Consider the following 23,460-nt stretch of genomic DNA (forward strand, 5'->3'; position numbering starts at 1 on the left):
CTGCTTGGACTGACGCTTCAAACGCGGTATGTCATTAAGCGATGTGACAAAAGTTACGGCGTTGCCATATGGGTCCGTCGAGTATGGGCAACCCTGTATATATTTCTTTTTATGGAATATTGTCCATACATATGACATCGATATAGCTGTAGCTCCTGATATTCGGTATTTCGACTATTTTATACAGATTTGCAAAGGCGTATAATTCGCAGAACATTTTCAATATTAGCCAAAATTTTGCCCTCATATAGCGGTATATCCAGATATTAGGTATTTTGATGATTTGATACATAATTCGGGCATAGCGCCAGTAAATCATTACCGCCTACTTCGCTGGTCGGAATGGAACTGTTTCGAATATTAGATTCCAATATTCGATTAGGTATATATGTCCGGCCGTCCGCATGTCCATGTCTATTTGTAGTCACGCTACAGGTCGCAATTATGGCCACACGAAATTTTGCATGAAGGTGGTTTTATGGCAAAAATAGAACTTATTGCTTTTGGAGATTGCCGCTTAATATTTGGAGGTTGAAATATATACAGAGTGCAATTATCGCTCGATCCTCACAAAAATTGTCATAAGGATAAGGTTAGGCTCAGAAGGACTAGGCCTATTGTTTTTAAGATGTCCGCAATATATGCAGGGGTTGACATGGACCTACAACTAAAAATGTTCCTGATTTTGGAGCTGTTATAAAGGTCACAAATAGACACCAGAGGACACGAAATCTCGCATGAAATTAGAGTTTAGGACAGTGGGTAGAATGGACCACTACTTTTGAGTCAAAAAAATACCAACATTTCCATTCTACAGAAACGCTGAAAATTACTTACAGGAAAAATCCAAAATACACAAAAGGCGAACTTCTGGCTTTTCATACCCTACACCACATAGTGGTAAGGGTATTATGTCTTTGTGCATTTGTTTGTTACATGGAGAAGGAAGCGAGATAGACCCATAGTTACTTTTGAGGATCTCCATAGAATCACTTTCTGAGTTGATTTATGCATGGCAGTCCGTCCGTCCGTCCATGTATTCTTGTGAACAAAATGCAGGTCGCATTTAATATCTGATTGAGATGAAATTTTCCAAACAACATTTATTTTGCCCAAGGACGAGCCCTATTGAAATAGGAGATAATCGGTAAAAATTTAGATATAGCTCCCATACATATCTTCGTCCGATTTGCTTTTTATTGTGCACCAAACGTGTAACATCAGCCCGAATTGTATGGAATTTTGCACATACAACCAAATTAGGCCTGAAAATAAGTATACCAAATTTGATCGAAATCGGTTCAGATATAGCTTTAACTCCCATATATATTGTTCACCCGATTTGTTATTTTTGTCCTCCGCAGCCGTAATATGCACTCTGTAACAACAATATTTGGGGAAATTTATCAAATACCGCTCAGAAATACACTTTCTAAATTTCATCGAGATCGGTACAGATTTGGATATATCTCCCATATATAACTTCGTCCGATTTACCTTTTATTGTGCACCATACGTGTAATATTTGCCCAAATGGGATGAAATTTGGCACTTACGACCGAATTGAGTCTAGAAGGTAGTATGCCAAATTTGGTGAAGGTCGGTTCAGATATAGCTATAGCTCCCATATATACTGTTCATCCGATTTGTTATATTTGTTACCCACAGCCGTAATATGCACTCCGTAACAACGATATTCAGGGAAATATGTGAAATACAGTTCAGAAATATCTTTGCCAAATTTTATCGAGATCGGTTCCGATTTGCTCCCATATATATCGTTATCCGATTTCAGATTAATTGTGCACCAAATCGAAAATAAAAATCCGAATTTAAAAGATACAAATGCTTGGCATATTTAGTCCTTTGAACTTTAAATTATAATTATAATCATAGCGTGTATGAATAAATTCTCCCATAAAAACTTTTAATTGTTATGTGGAGCTCTACTAAATTAGGAAAGTGGTGTAGGGTATTATAAAGTCGGGCCCGCCCGACTTTTGGACTTTCTTTACTGGTTTATCCCGACTTTGTTGATGAATACAGCCAAATATCGTAGAAAGCAACTCATAAAGATGTGCCTAAATTTGGAGATACAGAGAAGCCTCTTGCTTTTGTTGATGATCGCAAAATATTTAGGGGAAACAGAAAAATTTTCCTGGCCAGTGGTTGAAACCAGTCGACAGGGAATTTTGCGTGAGAATAGAGTTATACCAATGGATTATATTTAGCAGTAAAATGGACCCCAATAACTAACAGCACGACGAAGTGCGTAAATATTGGGCAAATGTCCCTGGTCAAAAAGCTAAGGATAATATCTGGGCAGTGCTCCATTGCATAATGTCAAAAGCGAAATCTTCCAAAATGAATTTGGACATAAGAAGGCTTCTAACATATTGTAGTGTGGCAGGGTATCATATGGTCGGCCACGCACCAATATAACCTCCGCTTACTTGTTTTAATTTCTACAAGATTTTTGCAGTTCACAAACCTATATGCAGGGGGTCTAATGTTTACAAAATATTCCGTGTGGATAGGGTTAGGGTCAGAATTAAAGCCTTTTGCTTTTGAAGATGTAAATTAAGGGCCTGAAGTGGACTAACAAACAAAAACATCCTTATTTTGCAGTCCCTTTACAGGTAACAATTAAAGACCAATCGACACAGAATTTTGCATTGGGTTGAAGTGTAGGACAGGGCAGAAGTCTAGCATTTTAGATGAGCATTGAATTATATTTTGTGGTTAAAATGGAATGTGAAATTGATTTGAATATCTATCGGCCCGTCAGAGAGTGTAAATATAGAACAAATGCGCCAAAAACAAGGCTAATATTTGCGCAGGGCTACATGACATTTTTTGAAAAACAAAATCTACCAAAAAATGTCGCAAAAACAATAAAAACCTATAAGGGGCTATATGAGAAAATGGATCTGCATAGACAATTTTCTTTCACATATTGTAGTACCGGGTACGAAGTGCAAATATGAAATTTGAAATATGTCAATATCACTTTGATAGTTCATTAGAACAAGTAAAAACAAGTAAGCAAAGGCTATAGACGTGCGGGGCGACCATGTAATAATCTACAACACTACAATATATTAGAAGCCCCCTTATGTTCAAATCCATTTTGGAAGATTTTGCTTTTAAAATCATCTCACGGAGCACTGCCCAGATATTACCCTTAGCATTTTGACCAGGACATTTGTCCAATATTCACCCGATGACCATCAAAATTGGAAGGCTTCTGCCCAGTCCTAAGCTCTAGCTTCAGGCTAACTTCCGCTTCGATTGGTCTATAATTGCGATATGTAGAACAGCTACAAAATAATGATTCAGTTTTTGGTCCAGTTCAACCCCTATGCGATCATCTCCAAAAGCAATAGGGTTCTATTCTGGCCCTATCCCCACCTCCATTTTCAATTTCGTAAGGATTGGGCCATAATTGCGACCTGTAGAGTGATTACAAATTAACATGGACAGACGGACGGACATACACAGCTAGGTCGACTCAGTTCGGCGAGATAGGAAGATCCATATATACTTTCCTATGTGGGAAACCAATATTTCGAGGTGTTACATAATAGTTGGCCCAATCAAACTTATAATTCGCCCAACACATAGTGTTGTAGGGTATAAAAACAACTGATTTGGCCGGGCTGAATTTTTAATACCCTCCACCATTTAGAAGGAACTTGAAATTTTTCCAAAAAAAATTCCGAAAACTACTACTACGCAGACGTGATGCTGAATAAGTAATTTTTTGTCATATGAATAATGTCGCTAAAATCATTAAAATATCGACTATCGGAAGGTACCGTTATATGGGGGCTATACGAAGACGTGCACCTGCATACGAACATTTTTGTCATAGGTTACATTACCTATTAAGATCTTCCAACACGAAATTTGAAATAATTCGGGTAAATAATGGCGCTAAAATCATGAAAATACCGAATATCGGGAGGTACCATTATATGGGTGCTATACGAAAACGTAGACCGACATAGCCCATTCACGAACTTAACCTGCCTACTGGTAAATTATGCATGTGTGAAAAATGTTAGCCTTCTATCTCAATTCGTTCGAAAGATAGCGTGATTATAACAGACAGACAGGTGGACATCACTAGATCGTCTTAGAATTGTACGTTGATCCAGAATATATATACTTTGTAGGGTCTATTATGAATACTTCGGGGAGTTACAAACGGAAAGACAAAACTAATATATCCTCTATAGAATGGTGGAGGGTATAAAAAATATTTTTTTTCTTCACTTATCCACTGTTCCTTCCTGATGTGCCGAAAGATTCAAACACTTTTTTTATTCGGGCTATCACATCTTTCTCACCTTATTGTCACCTTTTACATATTATGATTGCTGGTCTTATTGTCTTTGTCGTTGTTGTAGCTGCAGCTGTGACGACTGCTGTGGCTGTTGTTGGTGTTTTACATTTCATTTCATATCATCTCATCTAAACTCAAGTTGTTGATGTTATTTTGAAAAATCATTCTTGAGAGCATGACCAGGGGTGGGAGACAAGACAATCAGAATCAGAAGTGTGAAAGTATCATCAAAAGTGTGTCGTCAAACATGGGGTGTGTGTAGGTGGGTAGGTGGAGCCATAAAGTTGAGTAGTTGATAGTATGGGTGGAGGTTGTGTGTGTGTCAAAATGGGCGTTTGGAGGTAAAATGTATTAATCTTCAACACACTTATGGTCTATTTTAAAACAAAGCATTATGTACGTATGTAGTTGTAGTGCTACACATGTATGTTTTAACATTTAATGAAATTTGGTTTATTGTTTTTATGAGTTGGTTTTTTGCTTTGTATATTTTTTGTCGAAGATGAAAGTGTAATGATGAGAACAATACTTTTTTTTTTTTTTTAAAAGAAGGCGATATAACTTTCGCTATTAGAAGGGGAATTTTGATTGCGGAAATTTTAATATCACATGTTTCTGTGAAAATCTTATAGTCAGTAGAGAGCTCAATGAGGGTTTTCCGGTAATATAAATATTTCTTAAAATCGGTTTTCATAAATACCTGATTTCAAAATTTCTTTAAATTACAAACGAAATACCCTGCCTTCAAGAAACTAGAATTTTGTTTTTGTCCATTTACAAGCCAAATTTGGGCGAAGTGAATTTTTTTAACGTCTACAGAAAAGTTCTCCCGAAAAACATGGATATAATTGAATGAAATGTAATGACTGAACATACATACCCTACACCATATAAAAACTAATTTCTTCGTAAGAAAACAAAGGAGTTTTAGGTTGCCTAAGTTCAATTTGGGCCCGTAAATACACAATAACGGTGGTCACTCAAAATTGAAAGACGTTTTTGTAAGAAAATGTGTTAAAACCTTCAAAATACTTCCAATACAAATGTATCGTTAAATGATTAAATACTTATTTGGGGAAAAATAGATTTTACAAATTAGAGACACTTAATGTCGAATTATATATTTTATGAAATTTTCGTTTAAGATTCATTGCAATCCATACATTTAAGGTAAATAGTGTCTCCGGCAATATTACTGATAACAAGTAAGCAAAGGCTATAGCCGTGCGGGACAGACCATGTGATACTCTACAACACTACAATATGTGAGAAGCCCCCTCATGTCCAAATCTATTTTGAAAGATTTCGCTTTTGAATTATGTCAAGGAGCACTGCCCAGATATTCCCCTTAGCATTTTGACCAGGAACATTTTCCCAATATTTATGGACTCCGCCGTGTTGTTAGTTTTGTGGTCCATTTTACGGCTAAATATAATCCAATGGTCATCCAAAATGCTAGAATTTTTCACTGTGGTTAACTATCTTCTCAGGCGTGTCGATTGGCTTCAACTGTGCGATAGGGATTTTTTTCTGTTTTTGGTTCATTTGAACCCCTAAATATTTTGCGACCATCTCCAAAGCAATTTGGCTATATTCGTCAACGAAATCAGCATAAAAATGCTAGAAGTTCGCCTATTGTGTATTTCGGATATCGCATGTTAGTTGGTACTTTTTCACACAAAAGTAGTGGTCCATTCTACCCGCTGTCTTAAATTCTAACTTCATCGAGACTTCGTGTCCTTTGCTTTCCATTTGTGACCTTTATAACGGCTGCAAAATCAGGAATATTTTGAGTTGCTGGTCCATTTCAACCCCTAAATATATTGCGGACATCTTTGAAGCCCTTCTAAGCCTAACCCTAACTTTGTCAAAAATTTCGTGAGGATGGAACGATAATTGCAATCTGTATATAAATAATAACCCCAACCTGTGTTGTAAAGTGCAAAAATATTACAAAATATACACTTCAATATTATAAGTCAAATTGAAAAAATCGCATGCGATAAAAAATATGAAAAAATAAAAAAAATGTCACAAAATACTACAAAATCTATATATTTTAGATGTTATACTTTTATGCCAAAAGGGCTTTCTAAATTTACAAAATTTTTTAAAATCGCTCCAGCCATTCTAGAGATGTAACCATTCTAGCTAACATCCCCTTCCTTTGTATATATACATTGTATATATTTCGCTATATATATCCGATATTTTCGGTATAGATACTATCGGTATCTACGTAACGGTCAGAATTGACCTGTTCGTCCATTTGTGATTTCGCCGGCATTAAAATATTCGCGGTTCAATGGAAAATTTGACTTTTATTTATCACAAATGCTATGGTCTATTTCAACCACTAATTGTTACCCGACGACCATCAAAATTGAAAGGTTTCTGCCCAACCCATAGCTCTAGCCCCGTGCTAACCTTCGCTTCGATTGGTCCATAATTGTGACCTGTAGAGCAACTGCAAAATTAAGAAATTTTTCAGTTTTTGGTCCAGTTCAACCCCTAAATATTATGCGATCATCTCTTCAAAAGAAATATGGTTCTATTCTGACAGTAACCACACCTTCATTCTAAATTTCGTGACGATCGGACCATAATTGCGACCTGTAGAGTGATTACAAATTAACATGGACAGACGGACGGACATACATTGCTAAATCGACTCAGCTCGGCGAGATAGGAAGAGCCATATATACTTTCCTATGTGGGAAATCAATATTTCGTGGTGTTATATAATTTTTGCCCAATCAAACTTATAATACCCCCAACACAAAGTGTTGTAGGGTATAAAAATTGAAGAATTATTTTCATTGAACATTTGAACCCTCAAGTGAATCACCAAAATGGGTGTTTTAGGATCTTTTTCCGAAGGAAAATATTCTGCGATAAAGTTACACTATAGGTCCAGGACGACAACATGAGTCTAAACCTTACCTAAACGCCAGCAATTCATATATATGAAAAAAAAATTAAAGAAGATGGACAACCAAAATTATCAAAAAAATTCGGCTTTTAATACTCTCCAACTTCCGGAAGAAACTTGAAAAATGTAGAACAATTTCGTCGCAAAATATCGCTTAAATGAAATGAGGGCTATACTGTACCGGCAAATGCGGTTTTTATACCCTCCACTTTGATGAGGAGGGTATATTGTCATTCCGTTTGTAACATCCCTAAATATTCGTCGTAGACCCCATAATGTATATAGATTCATAATTCAGCATAAAATTCTAAGACGATTTAACGATGTCCGTCCCTCTGTCCGTCTATCTGTTGCAATCATGATACAGGCCACATTATTTGACGTAGAAAATTTAACAGAATAATTTGTATTGTGTCTAGGATGGTTGGTGTTGAAAATGAGATATGTCGGTCCACGTTTTGGTATAGTCCCCATATAACGGTACATCCCGATATTCGGTATTTTGATGATTTTTGCCACATTTTTTCACGGATTTGTCTGAAAACTGGTATGCGTCGAAACATTGTATGTATAGGTCCACGCTTTGGTATAGCCTCCATATAACGGTATCTTCCGATATTCGGTATTTTGATGGTTTTTGTCACATTTTATCACGGATTTTTCTAAAAATTGGAATTTGTTGGTCATAATAAGTTCTAGCACCGTTGGCGAAATATTGTATATATAGGTCCAAGATTTTGTATAGCCTTATACAGCGGTTCCTCCCGAAATTCTGTATTTTGATGATTGTTGCCACATTTTCTCACGAATATTTTTAAAAAAAATTGGTATTTGTGGGTCATAGTTGGTTCTAGTGTTCCATTACCCTAAGGAGGAGGAACTTAAAAGTTCGGCCCGGCCGAGCTTAATGTTTTTTTTACCTGTTTGTCATAATCTGTACCACCAATTTGGACCTTCAAATACGAAATTTTAAACAATTCCGGTGAATAATGTCGCTAAAATCATAAAAAAAACCGAATATCTGGAAGTATCGTCATAAGGGGCCTATACGATGGCGTAGACCTGAATAAGTATTTTTTTTTGTCATAGGTGTTAGTATCCTTTAAGATCTTCTAATATGAAATTTGAGACGATTCCGGTGAATAATGCCCCTAATATCATAAAAATACAAAATACACATGTGTCCAAAATTTTAGCCTCTTCTAACTTAATTCATTCAAAAGATAGTGTTTTCACAACAGACAAACAAATCGACTAAGAATTCAAGAATATATATACTTTATTGGGTCTGATTTGAATATTTTGGGAATTACAAAAGGAATGACAAACATAATATACATCCACCCATTGTGGATGGTATAAAAATAGTCCATTTGACCCAAACGAATGTTACGCCTTTAGAGGGGTTCAAATTCTAAATCGAATGAAATCCATGTATGGAACTTATATTTAAATCCTCATCGATTTCCAATAAATCCGATGGACGTATTTATAACACTGTGGTTTGGAGGTATTATAAGTTTGATTAGGCCAACAATTAAGTAACACCTCGAAATAATGGTTTCTGACATAGGAAACTACATATGGACCTTCTTATCCCGCAGAACTGGGTCGACTTAGGTATGTATGTACGTCTGTCCATGTTAATTTGTGATTACGCTACAGGTCGCAATTGTGGCCCGATCCTCACGAAATTGAAATGGAGGTGTGGTTAGGGTCAGAATAGAACCCTATTGTTTTTGGAGATGATTGCAAAAAATTTTAGGGGTTGAAATGGTCGGGCCGTTACAAGCTGCTTTGTGCCAAAGGTGACCAATTCGAACAAATCTAAACTTATTCTAAAATTTGATGCGGTTTCCGAAAATTTAAAAAAATTCAAAATTATGGCGTTTGACTTTTGTACGCTTGTAAACAATATTAAGAGCTGTCACTGGAATAATTTTAACAGCTGTCGGACGGGTGGCTTTGAAATGACAGCAGTCTGAAGTTGGTTGCTGTTTTTCATCTCAACCTGTATATATGGGAGCTATTTAAAAACTTACACTAACTACAGGTTAATAGGTTTCGTCTTGGGCCGAAAACATGATTTGTTCAACATTTCATCACCATACGTGTACAAACAGACGGAGATGTAGAAATCAATTCAGGATGTGATTCTAGGCAGGTCATCAAAAGGAGCAATGGGAAAATCTCTCTTCCTTCACCTGCACCACAGTGTAGTGTTGGATATAACAAATAGAAATAAGTTTAATATTTTTTCCAACTTCGAAATTCAAAATATTAATTTCGAAAGGAAATAATATACGAAGAGTGTTGAAAGGTTGAGGCTAGACAACAGTTTTTGTAATTAATTAATTTGCATTTCCAAAATCTTGATTCGATATTACATATGGCTACAGTTGCCGTTTCATTTTTATATTTAATATTTATCGATTTTGTGTTAAAAATCACTAACCTAATCCACTTCATTTTTACTTTTAATTAATATTTCCTTTAATTTACACTCAAACAAAAACTGGAAGCTAAACGCATTAAATTGTAATTTCCTCAATTTCCATTCGCATTTCCATTGTTATTTATCTGGCTATAAAAGCAGCGATTGTAACAATTGTTCTGAGGATATTAACTATATTCTTACTTCCGTTCGCCCATAATTGGTGTGCGTGAGTACAATAGTCTTTTATGTGCAACTAAACGCACACACACACAGAAACACACACACAGAAACACACCCACACAGCCACCCAAAACGATGGAGGAGTTGTGTAGCGTTTAAAAGAAATTACTCAATTATTTTTAATGGTTTGTAAATTCAAATTTTATGAAGTTTATTTTTCGTAATGCTGTTATTTTTCTTTTTTTTTTTTTTTTGGCAATTTTTTGCAAGGAAATTAACAATTCTTTTGTGTTGAAGGAAAAATATAATATGGGGATTTTGTAGGGAGGAAAAGAAATATTGAGGTATCAATTGTTCATGGAATTATTGGGAAGATCAAAAATAAGAATGCACTATTATTTTTCTTCATTTCACAAGCACTAATGTAGAAAAGGTTTAAGTTAATTTACTGTAAATTAAATCAACTAACTGTGATGTATGAAACTATTTTATTTTTTTAAATATTATTTTTTTCGAATTCCTATGGATTTTTTTTTAAAACCCCTATGGTTTTTTTAAATATAAATAATAATAATTTTAATTAAAATTATTTTAAAGATTTGATTTATTCATGATGTTGGCTTGGCTGTTGGATTGGTTTATAACAAACCTTGTAAAAAAATCGGAAACATGCTAGGTTTATATAACGGGGAGATCGCTTGAAATATTTAAAAACAAGTAAAAAAGCTGTAAGTTCGGCCGGGCCGAACTTGGAATACCCTCCACCATTTGGTGAGAATTTGGCAATTCTCAAAAACAATAAAATCCTTTAAAAAATCTGTTAAAATCTAAAAATAACGAATATAGCTGTTATATTAGGGTCTATACGACGACGTATACCTGCAAAGGCAACTTTTGTTATAAGCCATAACAATATTGAAATGCGAAACTTAAAAAAATCGGTGAATAATGTAGCTAAAATCATCAAAATACCGATTATCGGGAGGTACCTTTATATGGGGGCTATACGTGGACCTCAACAGACAATTTTCCTTCTTAGGCTGTAGAATCCATTACGAGCTTCAAATAACAAATTTGAAACAATTCCGGTGAATAATGTAGCTAAAATCATCAAAATACCGAATATCGGGAGGTACACTTATATTTTCGAGTTATTTGAAGTCGTGGACCTGCACAGACAATTTTCTGTCTTACTCTGTGGTATCCATTACGAACTTCAAATGCCTAATTTAAAAGAATTCCACTGAATAATGTCGCTAAAGTCATCAAGATACCGAATATCGGGAGGTGCCGTTGTATGGGGGCTATACGAAGGCGTGGACCTGCACAAACAATTTTCTGTCATAGGATTTAGTTCCCATTTCTAACTCTGAATACGAAATATGAAACGTTTCCGGCGAATAATGTCGCTTAAATCATCAAAATACCGAATATTGGGAGGTACCTTTATATGGGGGCTATACCCAAACGTGGACATAAATGGCCCATCCTCAATACCAAAAATCCTGCAGACATTACATACATTTGAGTAAAATTTTATCAGTCTACTTCACCTCGTTCGGAAGCTAGAGTGATTTCCACAGACGGCCAGAGGATCAGACGGACGGACAACGCTAAATCGTCATCAAATTTTATGCTAATCAAGAATATATATACTCTGTGGGGTCTAAAATGTATTTTTCGAGGTGTTACAAACGGAATGACAATCTTAGTAGACCCTCCATACTATGGTGAGGGTATAAAAATATTGTGGTATGTGTAATTTGAAAACAATCGGACTCTTACATCACAGAGTTATAATTATTCAAAATGTTGACCCTTTGAGGGGGAGTTATTTGATGGAGTGGACCGATGCTGTCCATTTTCGCACCTGACATAGCACTCGTGTAAATATTAGTAGTAGCAAAGTTAGAACAAAATCGGATTATACTGTCTGTGCATTAAATTATTTTTTATGAAAATTTCGTCCTTTTGTGGGGCAGGTACCAGATGGAAAGGACCGATATTGTCAATCTCCGAATTCGATCTAAGTTTGATAACAGCATTACGATGTACCAAGTTTGGACCAAATTAGATAGACGGACATCGCTAGACCGACTCCAAATGTCAAAAACCGTTATTTCGACGAGACGATGAGCTATATGGCTGAGGGTATAAAAAGTCAAAGTTTGACTAACTCATTATTATGCGCAAAAACTGGACCGTATTCTTATACACAATATATGTTGGAGATTTTCTTTAAGAGATTTTTTTTAAGATCTTCCATTCCAAAAAATTACTTTAATTATACCCTACAACACTTTGTTTTTCCATAATGTTAGAATATTCTAAGCTTGAATCTCTCCGATTAATCCCATGGCATCAAGAATTTACAAAACTTTGGCCATTGTGGAAATATTGCGTCATGCCGTTCTGTGGAAATATTGCGACTTGCAAAGTTTGAGGAAATCATCTCTCAAAATGTTTGGCATTTGTGGTGTCATGTTTCAGAAAGAGTGGACGAATCTACTATTGATATAAATATTGGGGTTTGTGAAGTTTGAAAACTATCAAGGCCAAGTTTCACATATTTTGGGTGCAATGTTTGATCAAACTGGTGTTCTTTCTTGAAAGAAGGTCAATAAGGAGCAGATCAATGTTCAAAGTATAGTTGTAGACTCCTAGAATTTTGCATTTGACTTGTGATTACTAACCCCACAAGGTTAGACACCAACAAAAATGTTAGAATGCGCAAAGTTGGAAGAAAGTCGAATATCACTTTGAAATCTTATGACAGTAATTATTCGAATTATTTAAAATTTTTACCTCTTGTTTGGTGTCAAAGTTTGATAAAACTATAGCTATGTAAGACAGATTGGACACACAATGTCCTGAAATGGATTCCATCCAAAGAGATGAGAGTTCGACAACAGCAAGGTTTTAACTTCGGATATAAATTGGTTCTAAAACTAAGCTAAAACTATCATTTCCGATCTCAGACATATACATACTGACAATATGATCCTCCCAATGAAAGCTAACCGCACGCTCACAATAATTTCAAACAAACTGACTTACATTTTAATTTACCCCAAACATTTATCAGAGTTACTTTGTTGGTCTGTATATGTTTCACAATTGCAGACTTTTAACTTTTATCTAGAACTACAAAAAAACTGTCCGACAGACAAGCGGACATTAACTTTAAAAGCTCGTTACGGACACGTACAGTAAGTGTGGAACATATGAAACTAAATGTTGAAGACCATAAATCGGGAAGATGTAGTTTTTTCTGTTTGCTATTAAACTTCGAAAATGTACTCTATCAGCAGGCTGGGTATATGAAGAGGGTATTATAAACATGATGGTAAATAAGATTGTTAGCCAAAACATTATAAACGGATACAACCTTTAGAGAATATCGAATACCGAATATCGGGAAGTACTTTTATAAAGGGGACTATACTAAGACGTGGACCTGCATACGAATTTGTTGTCATAGGCTGTAGTACCCATTTTAAACCTCAAAAAATCATCAAAATACCGAATAATGGGAGATACCGTTATATGAGGGCTATATGAAGATGTGGACCTGCATAGACAATCTCCAGTCATAGGCTGTAGCATCCACCACGATCATCAAATACCAAATTTGAAACAATTCCGGTGAATAATGTCGCTAAAATCATCAAAATACCGAATATCGGGAGGTATCGTGATATGGGGCCTATACCAAAACGTAGACCTACATGACCCATTTTCAATACCAAAAGTGCTGCAGACATAATATACATTTAAGTAAAATTTTATCAATCTACTTCAATTCGTTCGGAAGCTAGAGGATTTCCACAGACGGATAGACGGACGGAATTTTATGCTGATCAAGAATTGTGGGGTCTAAAATGTGTATTTCGAGGTGTTACAAACGGTGTGACAAACTTAATATACCCTCCATACTATGGTGGAGGGTATAAAAATGTAAAAACTATTTGGTTTGACTTTGTTGCAGTTTTTTATCTCTCCCTGTACATCATAGATGGACAAGTATGCACAGAAGCGTTGATGTATCCTATTATACATTATGAGTAAAACATCAATAAATAGATATATACGTACAATTTTCAATAATTTTTAAATTAAACAATTTTTGAGCTAATTTGGATTGTATTTTTGATTGAAAATTATTAAAATTGTAAAAATCCAACACAGGAAACTTATTTCAAAAAATTTCCCTTATCAAAATTCTCTTGATCTTAACCGATAGTTGTCTTCGCCTAACGGAGAGAGTGGGAGAACTGTTGCTGTCCAGCTGCTACCCAAGAAAAAATATCTCTTTCCAGCAGCGCTGCTATCTTTGATTATTTAAATCAAGAACAAAACAGTGTTAAGTCATTATTTATACACATATTTTTTATCAATTTGCTTATGAAATTAATTTGGCAAATATTGTTAAAAAAAATAAATGGAATCGTAAAATATAAAGAAAAACAAAATTTTAATTTTCTCTTAAATTATCTCTTTTTTCGGCTCATGTTCTAGAATCTAGAAAACGGTTTTGAGCAGGGCTGTTCTCATTGCAATTGCAAAAATTAAGAGATATTGTCGAGTTAGAGAATTTATAAAAAGACAACGGAGTAACAATTGGAGTAAATGTTTGTCAAATATGGTCAAAATTATGAGAGAGAAATACTTAAGAGAATTTTGAAAGAAGTTTCCTGCGTTGAATTCTTGCATATTTAATAATTTTTAAACACAAATACCATCAAAATCAGATCAAAAATTATTAGATAGAAACAATTGTTGAGAATTTTCGCATAGGTATGTTTATTGATTTCTTACTCATGATCAACACTAGCGTGCATATTTGCCCATCTATGATGTGTGCGCATTGATTTATTTACCCTTCAATTTCTATGTTTTGGAAATCATTGATACATACATATTTGTCATTTAATAAAGACAGCACTCGCGGTAACCGAGGCTCCACACACGAACGCCCACCGTACCCGCCGATACATGAATGATTTGTTGTTATTTTCTTGTAAACTTAATTTTTCATTTCCTTTTCCTTGTTATGTATTCACATATTTTGTTTCTTTTTTTTTGTATTTTTTGCTCTTTCACTCAAGATCAAATACACGAAGACAACAACTTTTTTTAATTTTTCGTTCTTTTCACAACACAATTATGGGATTTTATAACATAACACTTTTTAGTATTGCACTTTCTTGATTGACGTAAATAATTATTTTTTTATATTTATTTAATAAATGAAATTTAATTTTATTTATTGTAGAGCCACACACAAAAAAGAACATGCGAACGAATACGGTGACCGACAAAAACTAACTCAGTGAATGAGGATAAAAAATGCAAGCAACAGGTAGAACCGTCAGTTGTCTTTGCTAAAAGGTGAGAGTAGGAGAACTGTTGGGGAACAGAGAATTAAAATATGTTCTCATTGCTTTAGGAAAAAAGAGATATTGTCCATTATTGAGTTGGAGAGATTATTAGAAGAGAAACCAGTTGCAATAAAGAAACATGTATGTATGTATTGTTTGCCTTTGCAAGTGCAATATTTTAGAGATCATTGATACATACATATTTGCAATTTAAGACATCGATGCACAAGGGGGTAAAGAGATCAGTTTTCTTAAATACTTCAAAGAAGGTGTTTAATATGATTTTCTTACTTATTAAATATAGTTAAAAAATATAATTAAAGGAGTTTTAGATCTAGAGCAGCGCTGCTCAAGAAAAAATATTTCTTTCCAGTCAAATTTCTCTTTGCTTATTTAAATCAAGAACAAAACTGTGTTAAGTCATTATGTATACAAATATTTTTATACATTTGCTTTATAAATTATTTTGGCAAACATTCATGTTTAAAAACAATTAAATGAATTCGTAAAATATAAAGAAAAACAAAATTTTAATTTTCTCTCACGGTTTTGAGCATTGCTGTTCTAGAGCATAGATGGGCAAAAAAATGAAAGAGAAATACTTAAGAGAATTTCGAAATAAGTTTCCTGCGTTGAGTTTTTACTTATTTAATAATTTTTAAACTCAAATACAATCATAATTAACTCAAAAACAAGTTAAAAGTCGGACTTACCGATAGATGTATACCCTCAGCCTATGTTCGATTATATTTTGATTTGTGTTATGATCAATATGTGCTAGGTATGGCCTATATTGACTCCTTCCTTCACTTTACATGAGATATATGATGATTTTTAGAAAATATTAAAATGTCCGTGAGGTATCAGATATAGCGGACCGAAGTATTCCATTTTTACACTTCATTTAATACGGATAAAAATATTGGTATGAGCAAAATTAAAAGGAAATCGAACTTTTTTATTTAATATTATCCGAAATCATAAATTTCGATATAATATTTAGACATAGCTAGTTGTATATAATCGCCGACTTGCTTCACAAGTTATGACAGATATAACTATTGGAAATTATGAACATTTATGGGGAGGTACTAAAAGGGTTTCGCATTTATATACTTATATCGCTTTCCTTGAGCCTTTTGTTTTTCAAAAATCTTGAACCCTATGTGGGAAAGGCACCAGAAGAAATGGTTCGATCTGTAGCATTTTTATAATAGATCTTGTGCTGATGGAAATATTGAGCTGCTTTGGGGTGAAATGAATGTTTCCTTTTTTTTGTATTTTTATTGAATTGAAAATATGCAGGTGATTGTTTGTTCTCCCAAACATCACAATTGTGTGGGAAGCATACACACATATATTTTTTGAAACTCCATCAAGAGTCTCTTCGAATAAATTCAAATAACTTTGATAACTTAATCGACTCTTCCAAATGCTCGTAACAGCCCTGCTCAAAACCGTGTTCTTAAACATGAGCTGAAAAAAGAGATAGTTTAAGAGAAAATTAAAATTCAGTTTTTCTATATATTTTAAGATTCCATTTAATTGTTTTTTTTTTTTAACATGAATGTTTGCCAAAATAATTTATAAAGCAAATGGATAAAAAATATTTGTATAAATAATGACTTAACACTGATTTGTTCCTGATTTAAATAAGCAAAGAGAAATTTGAATGGAAAGACTTCATCGACTCTTCCAAATGCTCTTTATTTTTTCTATTGTAATGAGAACATTTTCAAATCTCTGCTCTCCAATTGCTCTCCTACTCTCACGACTAGGAAAAACAGATAACTTCCTTACTTGTTGTTTGCATTTACTATTTGTTTTTTTTTTTTTTTCAAGCTTGGGTTAGTTCTTGCCGGTCACTACGTTTGTTTGCTTGTTTCTCGATTAGCTCCACAATAAATAAAGTTAAATTGCAATTATTTGATAAATATTATTATAAATATTGGTTTATATTATTTCAAAAAGTGAAATAGTAAGTTTGTAATGTTTTGGAATGTGCTAAAAGTGTAAAAGTAAAGAATGTGGTGTTCATTAAAAAGTGCTAAAGGCATTGAGAGTCAATTTTGCATTTATTGTATTTGGTGACCAAATTTTGGTCTTTCTGTGTGTGAGAGAGAAAGAGAGAGAGAGGTGGAAATGGAAGGAAAGCATCATTTGTAAATCCCTCAGTAAAGTGGAATAGTAAAAAAAAATATTATAATATTTGTGTATCGCTCAATGTTTGTGGGTAGAGCCTCGGTTAACGGGGATTTTCTGTGAAGAATTTGCTAACAACATTAAAAAACGCATCAAGTGACGTTGTTGTTGCATTGGTGGGGAAGGGAGGTAAGTTACATTTTATTTATCTCATTTTACGTACGCATGTGAAGATAAGTGAGAAAGAAAAAAAAAAACAGAAAACAATTTCGAAAGTTCACAAAAACAACAACAGTGTCCATTTATCGACATCATCCGTTTATGATTTTAGCAAACAAAAAAAAAAAAAACACTTTTCTTTGAAAAATTGAAAAAAAAAACACAGTTTCGTACAGGTGTTTCTGAGGTTGGCTCTTAATTCACCTGAATCCGGTTATCTTAATTTCATGTCTAATCTACCATTTCATATAAAATTTGTTAATTGAAAAATTTCAAGTTTATTTGCTCCCTTTTTATTCTCTCGGCCATATGGCTACAGAGGATGTATATAATTTGATACAGCCATAAAGTGCCTCTTCAAAATAACTGTATTAGACCCTAGGTCTCTTTGGACCAAATTCATTTCAGATCATTTGGAGTCCATCTAGCGATGTTGGTCCGTCCGTCTCTCTGGTTGGTTCGCACTATAACTCTCGAAGGGAGTATCCGATTTGGTCCAAACTTTCTACATCGTAATATTATTGTCAAACATAGATCGTGTTCGAAGATAAGCAAAATTGGTCCGCTCTGTCTGGTACCTCCCCAACAAAATGTCAACATTTTCAAAGAAAATAATTTATTGCACAGAAAGAGAAAGAATAATCTGATTTTGCTCCAACTTTCCGAATCCTTATATTTCCACCAGTGCTATAAAAGGTGGGAAAATGAACAATATCGGTCCGCTCCATTCAGTACCTCCCCCACAAAGAGTCTAGTTTTTGAATACTAATAACTCTTAAAAAATGTAATGTAAGTGTCTGATGGTCTTCAAATTACAAACATCACAATATTTTCATTAACCCAAGGTCTGCTATGAAGATGGGATATATCGGTCCGCTCCTTCTGGTACCTCCTCACAGATGGTCACAATTTTGAGCATCCATAAAACTCATAAAACGCGAAAATAACGTCCGATTCCATTCAGACTTGGTACATTTCAGTATTTCCATCAACACAAGATCTTCTATAAAGATGGTACAGATCGGGCCATTTCTACTGGTACCTCCCTCATACAGGGTTCAAGATTTTTGAAATAAAATACGCTCATAGAAAACGAAATAAGAATTCAACCCTCTTCAAATTATAAATATACAAACATTTTCGCTAACACAAGATCTGTTGTGAAGATGATATATATCTGCGAACCCCTTCTGGTACGTTACCAACAAAAGATCACAATTTTCAATACTGAGATTAATATGGAATTTATAATTTCGCATAAAATTGGCAATTGATAACTCTCGACGGCAGTATCCGATTTGGTCCAAACTTGGTACATCGTAATATTTTTGTTAAACTTAGATAGTGTTAGGAATATCGGCCCACTCCTTCTGGTCCCTCCCCCTAAAAAAGGTCCATATTTTCATGGAAAATAATTTGCCGCATAAAATGCGAAGTATAAATCAGATTTTCTTTAAATTTTGCTTATCCCAATATTTTAACCATTACAAGGTAGGGTGTTAATATAGCATATACCGGCTCACACCTTCTGGTGAATAAGATGGTCAACATTTTGCATTATAATAACTATTATTTCGCACATCCCAATATTTCTACCAACACAAGATCAAGTATGAGGAACGGATGGAACGAACTTTTCCTTCTGACACCTCCCCCACAATGGGTTAATATTTTGAATTAACAAATATTAGGCTACTTGAACTAACTTTATATTACACAAGATCTATTATGGTCCTCTCTTTCTGGTACCCTCCCACAAAGGGTAAAATTTTGGAATAATTATAACTCCCATAACATGCGAAATATGACAACGGTTTCTTCAAATTTGGTATATTACAACATTTTTACTAACAAGAGATCAGATCTGAATATGAAATTTATAGGCCCACTCCCGCTGGTACTTTCTCCACTTTTTACTATTAGGAATTATTATAACCCTTCTTTTACATACCAAATTAATACACGACAACAATAACCGATCTTCAACAAATATGACATACTAGCTTCTAGACTCAATTCGGTCGTAAGTGCCAAATTTCATCCCATTTGGGCAAATATTAGACTTTGGTGTACAATAAAAGGTAAATCGGACGAAGTTATGTATGGGAGATGTATCCAAATGCGAACCGATCTCGATAAAATTTAGCAAAGGTATTTCTGAGCTACATTTGATATTTTTCCCCAAATATTGTTGTTACAGAGTGCATATTATGGCTGCGGAGGACAAAAATAACAAATCGGATGAACAATATATGTGGGAGCTATAGCTACATCTGAACCGTTTTCGATCAAATTTCGCATACTTATTTTCAGGCCTAATTTGGTTGTATGTGCAAAATTCCATACTATTCTGGCTGATATTACACGTTTGGTGCACAATAAAAAGGAAATCGGACGAAGATATATATGGGAGCTATATCTAAATTTTGACCGATTATCTCCAATTTCAAAGACATAATACCCTGACCAACTTGTGGTGTAGGGTATAAAAACGGATAAAGGCTGAGGGTATACATCTGTCGGCAAAACCGACTGATACTCTTTAACTTGTTTTGTATAATTTTTTGTACGTTGTAAAATGCTATCATTTTTCTTTGATCCACCCCTCGTTTTTAACTTCCAGCGCATAAACGCAATAACTTCACAATATACCCTATGAAGGTATTAATTTTTCACTTTTCAAATATGGTTCGCTGAGAATGGGGGTAGCTAAGTACGCGAAAAGAAAAAAGGCACACAAAACTATTCACAAAAGAAAAAAAACACAAAAAAAAAAGAAGCAGCTCAACACCGCAACACATTTGTAAGTTATGGGAATTTGAAGAAGGTGTTCCCGGTAAAGTGAACAACGCCGAGGTAACGAAAAGACAAACGAAGTCGGTTAGAAACAATAAGCCAAAAAGACGAAAGACTAATACCAAAGAGAGAGAGAAAGAAAAAAAGACATCCACAAAAGACCGTAGGAAGACGAAGGGAATGAAGGCAGCCAGTGAATGCATGCCCGGGCATTTTAAGTACTTCCGACTTGAAAAGCATGTCACATCCGCTGCCTTCTGTTTTTTGTCAGTTGGTTAGTGAGTAACTTCGACAGGCTGTTTTGTATTCCGTTTTCTTTTGCCGGCGAAGACATGTGATGTATCGTGAGCAGTGATATATTGGTAATAGACGTTATGGTTTGGCGGCCATTGTTTCAAAATTAAAAGACAAAGATGAAGAAGATCTTTGAAGCCATTAACAAGGGAAGCGATGGGAAATTTGTCGTCTTATTTTTTGGAAAAGGAAAAAGAGGAAACATGTTGTTACTTATGACAAATAAGGAGTTAAAAAGATATGTAGACCCTTATTTCATTCCTCACTCAACCATTAAATTTAATAACATTATTTTTTGTGGGTCTCTGTTACAAAAATGTGTCCCCTCATTATGTGCAGGATATCCCAGGAATGTCCTCATACTTCCGTCCTGTGCAGTCAACATATTAAGACATCATTAAAAATTACTTCAGTTTTATGTAGCTTTTCAATAATTATTTTCCTGAATCACATGCTTCACATATAAAATATGAGGTATTAGTATAAGTAAAAATGAAAAAAAAAAAGAAAAAAAAAACATTTTGTGCCCTACACCAGGCGACGTTCGGAAATAATTACACAAATTTGCAGGTAAGCCGGCGAGCAGCTACCAAGTAACTTATAATGATAAAATTTTCAGTCACATTTTTAAACCCTCAGCCATATGTCTAGAGAGGGTATGTATCACTTGATACAGCCTCATCGAAATAACGGTTTAGAACGGACCAAATCCATTTCAGGATAATTTAAGTCGATCTAAGGGTGTCCCTCCGTTCGCCTGTCTGGCTGGGTTGTGTGCACCATAACTCCCGAAGGGAGTATCCGATTTAATCCTAACTTGGTACATCGAAAAATTATTGTCAAACCTAGATCGAGTTCCAAGATGGACAATATCCATCCACTACTTCCGGTGCCTCCCCCACAAAATGGCATAATGTTCATAGAAAATAATTTACCTCATAGAAAAAGAAAGGAACATCCAATTTTAAAAGGATCATCCAATGTTAAAATTTTGCAAATCCTAATATATTTATATCAGTGCTATGTGGGGTGAGAAAATTTACAATACGGGTCCACTCTATCAAGTACCTCCAACACAAAAGGTTCAAAATTTTGAATAATCATAACTCTTATAACAAGTGATATAAAGGTCCTATTTATTCGAAACCTTACACATTCCAATATTTCTACTAATACAAGATCAGATGTGAAGATGATAGATATCGTCCACTCCATCTGGTACCTTTCTCACAATGGGTCGAAATTTTGAATAACTTTGAAGCTTATAAAACGGGAAATAAGCATCCGATTTCGTTCAAACATTTTACTCATAACCCCTATAACATGCGAAACAAATCAGCGATTCTCAATATTTGACTAAACTCTAAACATGAATATCGACCTTCTGCATTTGATATCTTCCATACAAGGGGTCAAAACATTAAATAAGTCAAGTGAAACAAATGTACCAAATAAACAAGCAAGCAAAGGCTATATCCGATCATATGATACCCTACAACACTACAACATGTTAAAAGCCCCCTTATGTCCAAATCCATTTTGGAAGATTTCGCTTTTGAAATTATGTCATGAAGCACTGCCCAGCTATTACCCTTAGCATTTTGACGAGGGACATTTGCGAAATATTTACGCACTCCGTCTTTCTGTTAGTTATTGTGGTCAGTTAATTCAGTTAATTTTTCAGTTTTTGGTCAATTTTAACCCCAGTTGTTATGCGATCATCTCCAACAGCAATAGGCTTCTATTCTGGCTCTAAACCCATCTCCATTTTCAATTTCGTGATTATCGGGTCATAATTGCGACCTGTAGCGTGATTAGAAATTAACATAGACAGACGGAGAGACGGACGGACGGACATACATAGCTAGATCAATTTAGCTCGGCGAGATAGAAAGATCCATGTATACTTTCCTATGTGGGAATTCAATAAACCCCAACACATAGTGCTGTATAAAAAGCAGCTAAGTTCGGTCAGGGCAAATACCTTCCACCATTTTTAAGAAACATTGACAATTTTCTAAAAATTCTTTCGAAAAACACCGATCAAAAGAAAACCGTTATACGGGGGCTATACAAAGACAGGGTCGTGTATAAGTAATTTTTAGTCATAGGTTGTAGTACCCACTACGAGCTTCAAATACAAAATTTTAAACATTCCAATAAAAAATGTCGCTAAAATCATTAAAATACCGAATATTGGCGGTATATATACTTAGTATACCCTCAATACTCTGTATAGTGGAGGCATGCAATGCCTGCGTCGACATTGAACTCATCGGCCCATTCTTTCAAGTACTTCCCCACAAAGGGTAAATTAATAATATTTCTATAAATTTAACGTCTATTCTATTAATAGACGTAATGTAAATATAAAATGTGTCAGTCAACTCATTCTGGTACATCCGCAATTAAGCAATTATTGCACATTTCAGTTGTTTTTATCCGTATTAGTATCATCTCTTTTAATACATCCTCTCTTTCAACTACATTTTCGATCAAAGTTCAACTAGGGTAAGTGTGCCTAAGTTCGGCATGTCCCAGTAGTCGGCACTTTTTATTTTTAAGACCAAATAAATGAAACTATTATTACTAAATGTATTTTGTTTACTTCAAATATATTGCCAGCTATCTTTGTGTACAATTTCGCGAAGAAAAGATGATTTATTCTAATAAAAATTAAATTTTTGTCTGTGAAGGTCCTCAACAATCCATATTCTTAAGAAAAGTACAA

Source organism: Musca domestica, unplaced genomic scaffold (genome assembly GCF_030504385.1).
Source record: "Musca domestica strain aabys unplaced genomic scaffold, Musca_domestica.polishedcontigs.V.1.1 2, whole genome shotgun sequence".
Lineage (NCBI taxonomy): Eukaryota > Metazoa > Arthropoda > Insecta > Diptera > Muscidae > Musca > Musca domestica.